General features: G+C 40.2%; 1 non-coding gene across 1 annotated transcript; it reads left to right on the forward strand.

The window, feature by feature from the left end:
- The first annotated feature begins 3,099 nt into the window (after positions 1–3,099).
- On the forward strand, positions 3,100–3,205 carry LOC112752578 (small nucleolar RNA R71). The gene has a single exon (XR_003177009.1). It is a non-coding gene; the product is annotated as a small nucleolar RNA R71 (small nucleolar RNA).
- The last annotated feature ends 8,546 nt before the right edge of the window (positions 3,206–11,751 follow it).

The following is an 11,751-nucleotide window of genomic DNA, read 5'->3' on the forward strand; positions in this document are numbered from 1 at the left end:
AAGCAACAGTTTAAGTTTGGTGTTGTGATGAGTGGATATTTTATACGCTTTTTGGGGTTAATTTCATATAGTTTTGAGTATGTGTTAGTTAGTTTTTAGTGTATTTCTATTAGTTTTTAGGAAAAATTCATATTTCTGGACTTTACTATGAGTTGTGTGTTTTTTTGTAATTTCAGGTATTTTTCTGGCTGAAATTGAAGGAGCTGAGCAAAAATCTGATTCAGGCTGAAAAAGGACTGCTGATGCTATTGGATTCTGACCTCCCTGCACTCAAAGTGGATTTTCTGGAGCTACAGAACTCTAAATGGCGTGCTTCCAATCTCGTTGGAAAGTAGACATCCAGAGCTTTCCAGCAATATATAATAGTCCATACTTTGCACAAGGATAGACGACGTAAACTGGCGTTCAACGCCAGTCCTCTGCCCAATTCTGGCGTCCAGCGCCAGAAAAGGATCAAAAGCTGGAGTTGAACGCCCAAACTGGCATAAAAACTGGCGTTCAACTCCACAAATGGCCTCTGCACGTGAATTGCTTAAGTCTCAGCCCCAGCACACACCAAGTGGGCTCCAGCACACACCAAGTGGGCCCCAGAAGTGGATCTCTGCATCATCCATCATAGTTTATCCAATTTTTGTAAACCTAGGCTACTAGTTTAATATTTAAACAACTTTTAGAGACTTATTTTGGGTATCTCATGACATTTCAGATCTAAACTTTGTATTCTCTGACGGCATGAGTCTCTAAACCCCATTGTTGGGGGTGAGGAGCTCTGCTGTGTCTCGATGAATTAATGCAAGTATTTCTGTTTTCTATTCAAACACGCTTGTTCCTATCTAAGATGTTCATTCGCGCTTAACTGTGATGAAGGTGATGATCAGTGACATTCATCATCTTCCTCAAACCATGAACGTGTGCCTGACAACCACCTCCGTTCTATATCCGATTGAATGAGTATCTCTGAGATCTCTTAATCAGAATCTCCATGGTATAAGCTAGAATTGATGGCGGCATTCATGAGAATCCGGAAAGTCTAAACCTTGTCTGTGGTATTCCGAGTAGGATTCAAGGATTGAATGACTGTGACGAGCTTCAAACTCCTGAAGGCTGGGCGTTAGTGACAGATGCAAAAGGATAATAAATCCTATTCCAACCGGATCGAGAACCAACCGGTGATTAGCCGTGCTGTGACAGAGCGCGTGAGCGTAGTTTTCACTGGAAGGATGGAAGGTAGCCATTGACAACGGTGATCCACCAACACATAGCTTGCCATAGGAGGATGTGCGTGCGTGAACAAGAAGACAGAGGAAAGCAAAGATTCAGAAGACAAAGCATCTCCAAAAACTCCAACATATTCTCCATTACTGCATAACAATTAACCTTTAATCCATGCTCTATTGTTTATTCGCAATTCAACTGATAAACATAATTGATTTCCTGACTAAGATTTACAAGATAACCATAGATTGCTTCAAACCAACAATCTCCGTGGGATTCGACCCTTACTCACGTGAGGTATTACTTGGACGACCCAGTACACTTGCTGGTTAGTGGTACGCGTTGTGAAAAGTGTGATTCACAATTCGTGCACCAGGACTCTTTTCCATTTCCAATATGACAAAATCTGTGGGGAGGAAATAGTTTCCCACTTTCACCAACACATTTTCAACCACTCCCACTGCTTGTTTTTGAGTTTTGTCAGCCAGCCTGATGACTACGTCTGTGGGCATTAGCTCATTGATCTGCAGCTTCTTCATTAGAGATAGAGGCATTAAGTTGATGCTTGCTCCCAGGTCACAGAGTCCCTTATCAATCAGTGTTTCTCCTATGGCACAGGGGATGTGAAAACTCCCTGGGTCCTTCCTTTTTGTAGGCAACTCTGTTTGAATGAGAGCACTGCACTCCTTATTCATCACTATTGTTTGTCCTCCCTTGAGTGAGCCTTTCCTGGTTAGCAGTTCCTTCATATACTTAATATATGAGGGCATTTGTTGGAGGGCCTTGATGAATGGTATGTTTACATGGAGAGATGCAAACATGTCAAGAAACTTTGAGTATATTCTCTTCTCTACACCACCATTGAGTATTTGGGGAAAGGGTGCATAGAGTCTCAGCAGCTCCTTCTGTGTGATTGTGGTTTCTTGATGATTCTCTTCCTGCTTTCCTGCTGATGTATCTTCAGGTTGTTCTAATGGTTTGTTCGGCTCTTCCTCAGTCTCCTTATCACTTATAGTAACCATCTTGCAATCTTCCCATCTGACCTTCTTTGCTTCACCTCTCGGATTTTCTCTGTGTCACTTGGGAAGCTATCAGTAGGTTTGGGGATCTTCTCAGAAAGGTATCCCAATTGAAATTCCAGCCTCTTGATGGTGTCTCCCTGGTTCTTGATATTGGCTCGCACCTCCTCCTTGAACACCTTGTTATCTTGGATTTCCTTATATATGCCCTCAAGTAGAGTCTCAATCCTTGATAGTCTTTCTTCCGATGATGGAGAGTTGAGATTGGAAAGATGAGAAGGGCCATTTTGACTTTGGTATGGATGTTGAGAGGTGTTGTTAGGTGGGTGTTGATATGACCTCTGTGTGGAGTGTTGGTGAGCTGCATTGTTGTTGGGGTTGTGGCGTCTCTGATCTTGGCCTTGATCCTGTTGGTTTCCCCACCCAAAGTTTGGGTGGTTCCTCCAACCGGGATTATATGTTTTGGAGTATGGGTCATGGTGCTGCCTAGGTGAATTTCCAATGTAGTTGGCTTGTTCCTGATCACCCTCTGCTTCTTCATTCACTGCTTCTTGAGCTGTTGCTGAGGTGGTGATTGCTGCCACTTGATTCCTCTCCATCTTTTTGGTAAGGTCAGCCAACTGCTTGGTAATAAACTTGTTTTGAGCTAGCAGTGCATCCACATTGTTCAGCTCCATCACTCCTCTAGTGTTGCCTCTTTCAGAAGCATAGAAGTAGTCATTCTCTGCTACAGTCTCAATGACATTTATGGCTTCTTCAATGGTCTTCTTCTTGTTCAGAGATCCCCCGGATGAGTGGTCTACTGCCTTCTTTGATTCATACGAAAGGTCTTCATAGAAAATATGCAACTGCACCCATTCATTGAACATAGATGGCGGGCATCTTCTTGTCAGGTCCTTAAACCTCTCCCATGCTTCATATAGAGTCTCACCATCTTGCTGCCTGAAGGTTTGTACCTCAGCTCTCAACCTGTTGATTCGTTGAGGAGGATAGAATCTTGCCAAGAATTTGTTCACCACGTCTTCCCAGGTTGCTAAACTCTCCTTTGGAAAGGATTCCAGCCATTTAGATGCTTTGTCCTTGAGTGAGAAGGGAAACAGAAGTAGTCTATAGGTGTCAGGGTGAACACCATTAGACTTCACAGTATCGCATATCCTCAGGAAGGTGGTTAGATGTTGATTGGGGTCTTCTTGGACACTTCCTCCGAATGAACAATTGTTCTGAACAAGGGTGATGAGTTGTGACTTTAGTTCAAAGTTGTTGGCATGTATGGTTGGCCTTTGGATGCTACTTCCACAGTTTCATGGATTTGGATTTATGTAAGAACCCAGAACTCTTCTCTCTTATCCAGCCTGATGCGCTGGACCTTGTCTGCCATGGTTGTGAGCCTCTTTTTCATGATGGTTCTCCATATTCTCATCCATGTCTGGTTCAAAGTACTCCTCCTTTTCCTCAGCACCAACTACTCTCTTCCCTCTTGCTTCCCTCCTTAATCTAAGGAAGGTCCTCTCAAGTTCAGAATCAAAGGAAGTTGAAGCCCTGCTTCTTCTACCTGTCATACACTCAATAAGGCACAAGCAAGAAAGATAGATGCAGACAACATTTTCTGCAGAAATGCTGTTAGTGTGAGTGATGCAATATATCAAACAGTTAGTGGGTCAGTGAACCAAATATTAAAACAAAATGCAGGTAACACCACTAATGGGTCAAAGGTAAAGGGAAAGAAATAACTGAAACTGAAAGTAAATTACTCAGATGAAACTAAATCAAACAAAAGGAAAATGCTCAATCTAGTTATCCACCAATTTAATCATTGTTGATACAAAATCAATCCCCGGCAACGGCGCCATAAACTAGATGCACGAAAACTTGTCTCTTAACAAATCTCCCTCGGCAAGTATACCGAATTGTCGTCAAGTAAAAACTCACAATAGAGTGAGGTCGAATCCCACAGGGATTGATTGGTCAAGCAACTTTAATTGGAGGAATGTTCTAGTTGAGCTAAGCAGAATTTGGTCTGAGAGTTTCAGGAAATTAAATGGCGAGAAAGTAAATAGCAGAAAATGTAAATGCTGGAAATAAAGAGCTGAAAATAGATGACGAAAAATAAATTGCAGAATCTTAAATGGGAATGGGGAAGATGATCATATAAGTAATTGGCAGAAATTAAAGAGAATGGGTAAGATCAGAAATGGGGAGTTCATTGGGCTTAGGAGATGTTGCATCCTCCGGATCAAGTTCATTTTCATCTCTTCCTCAATCAATGCATTCATTGATCTCCTTGGCAATCTTAAGTGATTGAATTCCAATTCCTTGGTAATTCAATCTCTCAAATCTTGATCAATAGCCAATTCCTTGGTCCAATTGCTCATGAGAAGAGATGAGGTATGGTCACTGATTATACCATATGTATTTCCAAATCAAAGTGTTGGTAGGATTATATGTCACTATATCCATCCAAACCCCAATTTAGTCCAACATGAGAAAGCATTTCTAGCATGATCTCTTCATTCCTCTTCCAAGATTCCGAAGAGATCCAAGTATGAATAGCTTCTTTTCCAAGATAACTACTCAATTGGATGAAGATTGAAAGCTTTCTAGTAAAATCAAGAGAAAAGAAAGAAGAAGAATAATGAAAACTATTATTGATCCATCAAATTACAACAGATCTCTCTAACCCAATGAAAGGGGTTTAGTTGTTCATAGCTCTGGGAATGGAAAATAAAGATGGAGAATGCATTCTGAAAAGTTAAACTAGAAGTTGCAGAGAAAGTAAAAAATACAGAGAGTAATTCTAAATAATGCCAAAAGCTCCTTTCTAGTTCAAAGTTCTCCCTATTTATACTATCCTTCTGATCTTCTAGTTGCTTCTTCAAGTCTTGGATATGGGCCTTTGGATCTTGAGTTGAAGCAGTTATCTTCTTCAGTGGGCTCAGCTTTACTTGCAGAGAAAGTGTGCAGTAGGTATGGACTTTAGCTTGGGGCGTTAGTGGTATTAACGTTAAGTGAAACTGTGGGGTCGAGAACGTTAGTGACAATCACCTTTTTCACTAACGTTCCTAACCCAAAAAATGGTCCACGTTAACTTCAACGTTAGTGGCACTAACGTGACCACTAACGTTGCTTCTTGGCCCTTCGCAAATGTTACTGGGGTTTACCTTTTCCAATAACGTTGAGAGTACCCCTTTCTCCCTACGTTAGAGTTCACGTTAGTATAGTTAACGTGGCCTTTAACGTAGGCTTGCTAAATCTTCGAGAGCGTTAGTGACACTTACCTTTGTCACTAACGCTTCAAAACGCCCTTACTTCCCACGTTAGAGTTCACGTTAACTAGGTTAACGTGACTTCTAACGTGGTATTGATAGCCATCTCCAACGTTAGTGACAAAGGTGAGTGTCACTAACGTTGGCTCATCATCCCTCTTCTCCACGTTAGCTTCCACGTTAATGTAATTAACGTGGCAACTAATGTGGCTCATAGTGGCTTAATCCAACGTTAGTGACAAAGGTGAGTGTCACTAACGTTGGTGATTCCTTGCTCCCTCCATGTTAGAGTCCACGTTAACTAGGTTAACGTGACTCTTAACGTGGCAAATATGAGCTTAGTCCAACGTTAGTGACAAAGGTGAGTGTCACTAACGTTGGCATTATCTTCCTCATCCACGTTAGAGTTCACGTTAACTGAGTTAACGTGACTCTTAACGTGGCCAGCTGCCACTTTGGAACGTTAGTGGCACTTACTTTTACCACTAACGTTGGAGTTCTACTTCTCTTCCACATTAGCTTCCACGTTAACATAGTTAACGTGGCAACTAACGTGGGCTATGATGGCTCACGAAGGCGTTAATGGCAATCACTTTTCTCATTAACGTTGCAAGCTAGCCTCTATTCCACGTTAGTGGTCACGTTAGCTAGACTAACGTGGCTACTAACATGGTTCTTCCTTGCTTCCTTTGTCTTGAAATCAAGCAATAAAGTGCATCAAAGCTCTAATCCAAGTTATGAGACATGCATTATTCAATTTTGTCATTTAATTCATGCATAATTCTCATGAAATCATGTAAAATTCACAATGTTTGCTTGAATCAAGATGTAAGTGATTATTTACCCAAAACTTGCTTATTTCCTAAGAAAATGCATGAAACTACCCTAAAACCATAAAGAAAAGGTCAGTGAAACTGGCCAAAATGCCATGGCATCAATAGAGCAGAAGTTAAAATAACTATAGGAGATGGAAACTGGAACCTGGGAAGATGAACAGGAAGAGAATGAAAAACTGAATGGAATGAGTGGTGGAGGAAGGAATTGCCGGCCTAGTGGCGGCAGTAGCGATTTCTCGTGGTGATGCTAGCATGGCAGTGGAAGCAGAAACAAAGAACAGTGCAGAGCAGGGGCACCAAGAGAAAGAGGCAACGGAGAAAGGAAAGAATTGGTGGTGGTTGATGGTGATAGTGAATTGGAGTGCTCTTCAAGCAAGCCCGATTCACTATTGACAAATGCTAGTTGGTGCCGAGCTTACCTAATATGAGTTAAAGTTCTTTCTATTTCTGGATCAAAAGGGGCCAAGCTCGGGTCTGGAAGCGACCGTGCATTCAACTGAGGAAGCAATAGAAGCATGCAATTATGAAAAGCAAAACAAGAATAGACAAATAAACATGAACCAACCTAACAATTAACAACTACCAAGACTAGCTAGATAAAAATAATATCTACAAATAAGTACCAAGTAGCAAACAAGAACCAAATATTCATACTATTTACATATTCACAACAACCAAGATTATAGCACTCATTGCACTTAAAGTGATTCCCCGGCAACGGCGCCAAAATTTAATGGAGAGAATTATCGCCGGTTTAGAATCAATCGAAACTATAATCAACTCGTTGGTAGTATAGTCCAAACCAACAATGAATTCTCAAGATCAAATATCAAATCCAAAGGATATGTCACAATTCAAAACCAATTCAATTCCGAGAGTTTCAATTCCCGGGTCGTCTCCCAAGGACACTTGAGACCAATGAGTGTGTAATCTTGGTTGTGAGGATCATGGGGTTTGCAATAAAGAGATGAACATATAAAGCAATAAAAAAAAACATACAAAATTGTAATAAATGAACTAATAAAGAAATCAATGAAGTAACTATGCAATATAGACAAGTAAAGTGTAAAAGGAACTAATGTAAATGTGTATGAAGAAATTGAAGCATAAAAGTCCTCTTGGCTTGGAGTGAGCTAAGGGTCCTTTCCTTGTTGGAACCACAACTATGCCAACTAAAATGGATCAATCTCACTTGATTAACCCTCACATCGGAGAGAAAGTTAAATGAGCATAAGTGTTCTTAACCCACAAATCCTAAATTGCTTGCTAATTACCTTAGCAACAACATAGCGTTAGTGGGAACAAGAACAATTAACAATCCAAGATTAATACTAAATGTTGGACATTCCAACTCTAGGAATCCAATTGCTCACTTTTCCCAAGCGAAGAGATAGAAAACTAGTCCAAAATCATACTTGACATTTTGTCAAACACTTAGTGGGCAAAAACCTTAAACATGGGAAAAGTGAGAAAAAGCTTGGAACCAAAAGCAACAAATGATCTCAATAAACATTAAACACTCAAGAAAGCATGTAAACATCATCAAACATCAAATTCATCAACAAGAAATAGAAATGGCAAAGGAGAAGTGAAATTAAACTATAACTTGAATTATAAGAAAGTGTAAGAACAATGTAACTATAAAGAGTAATAACAAAGAGATACTTACAATGGGAATTAGCAAAATCCAAGATTAAAATTGAAATGGCACTTGAATGTAAAACCCTAGTATAAACCCTAGTAGAGAAGATGATGAAAAACTTAAAGAAAAAAACTATACTAAAAGCTATCTACCACTACTCCTAAGCTACACTAATGTAATGCTATATTATGGTCTTCATTTTCCCTTCCTTATAAGCTAAATGGCTTTAGAAATAGGCCTCAAATTCACCAAAATCGTGAGTCACGTGAGTTTTTAATGAAGGCATGTGCGTCCACCTGTGCAGACGCACAGACGTGTGCGTCCGCACACTCTGCTAAAAATCTCGACCTGTGCGTACGCACAGGAAGTCGTGCGCACGCACACTAGGCGATGCTTGGATGGAACGCACGACGCGCACGACGCGACTCACGCGCACGCGTGGCTCTAAACTGGTGGCTGTGCGCACGCACATTAGGCTGAGTTCTTCTCCTTTGATTCTTCATGCTTCCTCCACTTTGAATGCTCTTCTTCCATTTTCTCCAAGCCATTTCTGCCTTATACCTCTGAAATCACTCACAAATAACATCAAGGCATCGAATGGAAGGTAATTGGAATAAAATTAATCAAATTAGGTACAAAAGAGCATGTTTTCATAATCAAGCACAAATTAGGAGGAAAGTTCAAATGCATGCTATTTAGTGGAATAAGTGCAAGTTTATATGATGAAATCCATTCAAATTCAACCAAAAATCATCATCAAATATGGATTCATCAAGCAGCAGCGAGATCTGGCGGTGAGATCCAGCGGAGACGACGAGGACTGAACGATGAGGAGCAACGGTGGCGAAGAGCAGCGGTGGTAACGGTGAAGAGCAGTGGCGGTGGCGGCGACGGCGAGGACCCTTCCCCCTTCTCTTCTTACCGAACCCCCCCAACACCCTTCTCCCTTCGCGTAACCCCTTCCCCTTTCCCCTTTACTCTACGCATTTCTTTCTTTTTTATTTTTTTATTAAGGGTAATTTGGTAATAAAAATAAAAAATTTGGAAAAAAAAAGGACGATTTTAAAACAAACTGAAACCTTGGGGACCATTTTGTAGCGAAAAAAGGCCGGGAACGAAATAAACTTTTGGCCTCTACGTTAGGGACCAAAATCGTACTTAACCCATAAATCTAACTTAGTGGATTTCTAATCTAGTAATTGTCCGTTGTCCCACAGCCTTCACCAGCCTAACCGTCATGCGATCCCATCGTCATCGCCTTCCAAACCTCCTCAATCCCAGTAGAAAATACAAGAAATAACAATGCAAGTAAAGCACAAGTATAACATGTATATCAAGAAATTCAAGAAGCAAGTAATCATGTTATATAATTAGGAAAACAACTGAAGTCAACAAAGCAAGCAAACAGATAGAATATGCACATGATGAATGCCTATTTGCCGTAACCCGCAGAGTTTAAACCGGCTAGTTTTATACAGACAATACACAGTTTTGAAAAATAAAACAGCATATACAATATTTCTCTCAAAGTAAACCTCTAAGACAAATATAAATACAAAAGAGAGAGAACTAATCAAAATAGCCAAAATGACTCCAAAATGAGAGAAAGATCCTCCGCTCTGTTACCATCATGCAACTCACCGAGGTGGGTTGCAACCTACATTTGAAAAACAATAACAAAGTATAGAATGAGAACCGAAGGTTCTCAGTATGGTAATAGTGCCCAGTAATATAAGATATAAGACTCCAGGACGCTAAAGGCAATCCTAGAACTTCATATCAATTATGAGACTCAAACTTAAGCATTACTAAAATTTAAAACCATAACGTTAAAACCATAATGAAATAAGGAAATCTAAGGGTTAAGTATGATTTTGGTCCCTAACGTAGAGGCCGAAAATTTATTTCGACCTCGGCCTTTTTTTCGCTACAAAATGGTCCCCAAGGTTTTAGTTTGTTTTAAAATCGTCCTTCGAACAAAAATACCCTTCCCCTTCTTCGCCAAAATCATCCAAATGTAGAAGCAGAACAGAAGCATAACAGAAGCAATACCGATAAAATAACAACAACAATAAGTCAATAACTAGAAGCAAAGAACAACAATATAATCAAAAGAATAACAACAACAATAGTAGCTACAAGAAGAAGAAGAACAACAACAAAAACTCAGAACTCAAAAAATTATCATCATCATCATCAAAACTCAGAAAAACACCCAGAACTCAGAACTTAGAAAAAACAATAGATAATGGAATTAGAAAAATAACAACAAAAGAACAAAAACCAGAAGAATTGATAATCAGAAGGAGAAGCAGCAAAACCAGAAGAAACCAAAAACCGGCGAGGAGCAGTGACGACGGCGACCGAGCGAGGAGGAGGAGCAGAAATGGCGAGCGGCGCACGACGTCCACCCTCGCGGATCTGCTGCCGTCGATGTCGAGCCAGGAAGAGGAGCAGCGGTGAGATCTAGCGGTGAGATCTAGCAGAGATGACGAGGACCGAACGATGAGGAGCAGCGGTAGCGACGGCGAGGACCCTTCCCCCTCCCCCTCCCTCTTCTTCCCGAACCCCCCCAACACCCTTCTCCTTTCGCGTCACCCTTTCCCCTTTACTCTACGCATTTCTCTCTTTTTTATTTTTTTATTAAGGATAATTTGGTAATAAAAATAAAAAATTTGGAAAAAAGGACGATTTTAAAACAAACTGAAACCTTGGGGACCATTTTGTAGCGAAAAAAAGGCCGGGGACGAAATAAATTTTCGGCCTTTACGTTAGGGACCAAAATCGTACTTAACTCAGAAATCTAACTTAGTGGATTTCTAATCTAGTAATTCTCTGCTATCCCACAGCCTTCGCCAGCCTAACCACCATCCGATCCCATTGCCACCGCCTTCCGAACCTCCTCAATCCCAGTAGAAAACACAAGAAATAACAATGCAAGTAAAGCACAAGTATAACATGTATATCAAGAAATTCAAGAAGTAAGTAATCATGTTATACAATTAGGCAAACAACTCAAGTCAGCAAAGCAAGCAAACAGATAGAATATGCACATGATGAATGCCTATTTGGCTGTGATATCATATTATTGGTTCAACTGCTGATTCGGGTGATTTTCGTGAAAAATAGATTAATTGAAAAATAATGGTTAAGATGAGAGATTCGGGGTAAGTATACTTGTGAGGAAAATACTTCTATTAATGACAAATAAGAAATACAAGAACTAGTGATGAGAAATAGAGGTGGAGAACAAGTGTTGAGACCTCCACCAATGTCACAAGAGGATGAATGAGCTTTGTTTAAAATAGACAGGGGTGGGTTAATGGTTGTCGAGTGTTCTGGTGAAACAGCCAAATGCCAGTTTTTACTCGTGAAGGTGATGAATGGAAATGATGAACAATGAGAGAAATTTTGGGGAAAGAAAAAGATGGGTTTCTAGTTTCTCAGCTTTAGGAATAAGAAAGGTCTCAGAAGAAGGTGAAGGTAAAGGTAAGGGTGAAGGTGAAGGTGAAGGTGAAGGTTTTTCAGAAAAGAAGTTCTGCCTTAAAGAGGTGGTTTGAGGTCCTTTTTATAGTGTAAAACCATGATGAAGAGGAAATCTATTGTCCAATGGTTATAGTCTGACATTTGATTTACTCCTTTTGTCCAAAATATTTTTAGGTATTCCCGTCACTTTAAGTCTTTTCAACTGTTCAATGGAGGAAGTTGATTCCCACAAGTTAAACTAAATCTCATTACATGTGACATCAGTGAAGGGACATCTAGTTTGGTTTCCT

The sequence above is a fragment of the Arachis hypogaea genome, chromosome 15 (assembly GCF_003086295.3).
Source record: "Arachis hypogaea cultivar Tifrunner chromosome 15, arahy.Tifrunner.gnm2.J5K5, whole genome shotgun sequence".
In the NCBI taxonomy this organism is placed as follows: domain Eukaryota; kingdom Viridiplantae; phylum Streptophyta; class Magnoliopsida; order Fabales; family Fabaceae; genus Arachis; species Arachis hypogaea.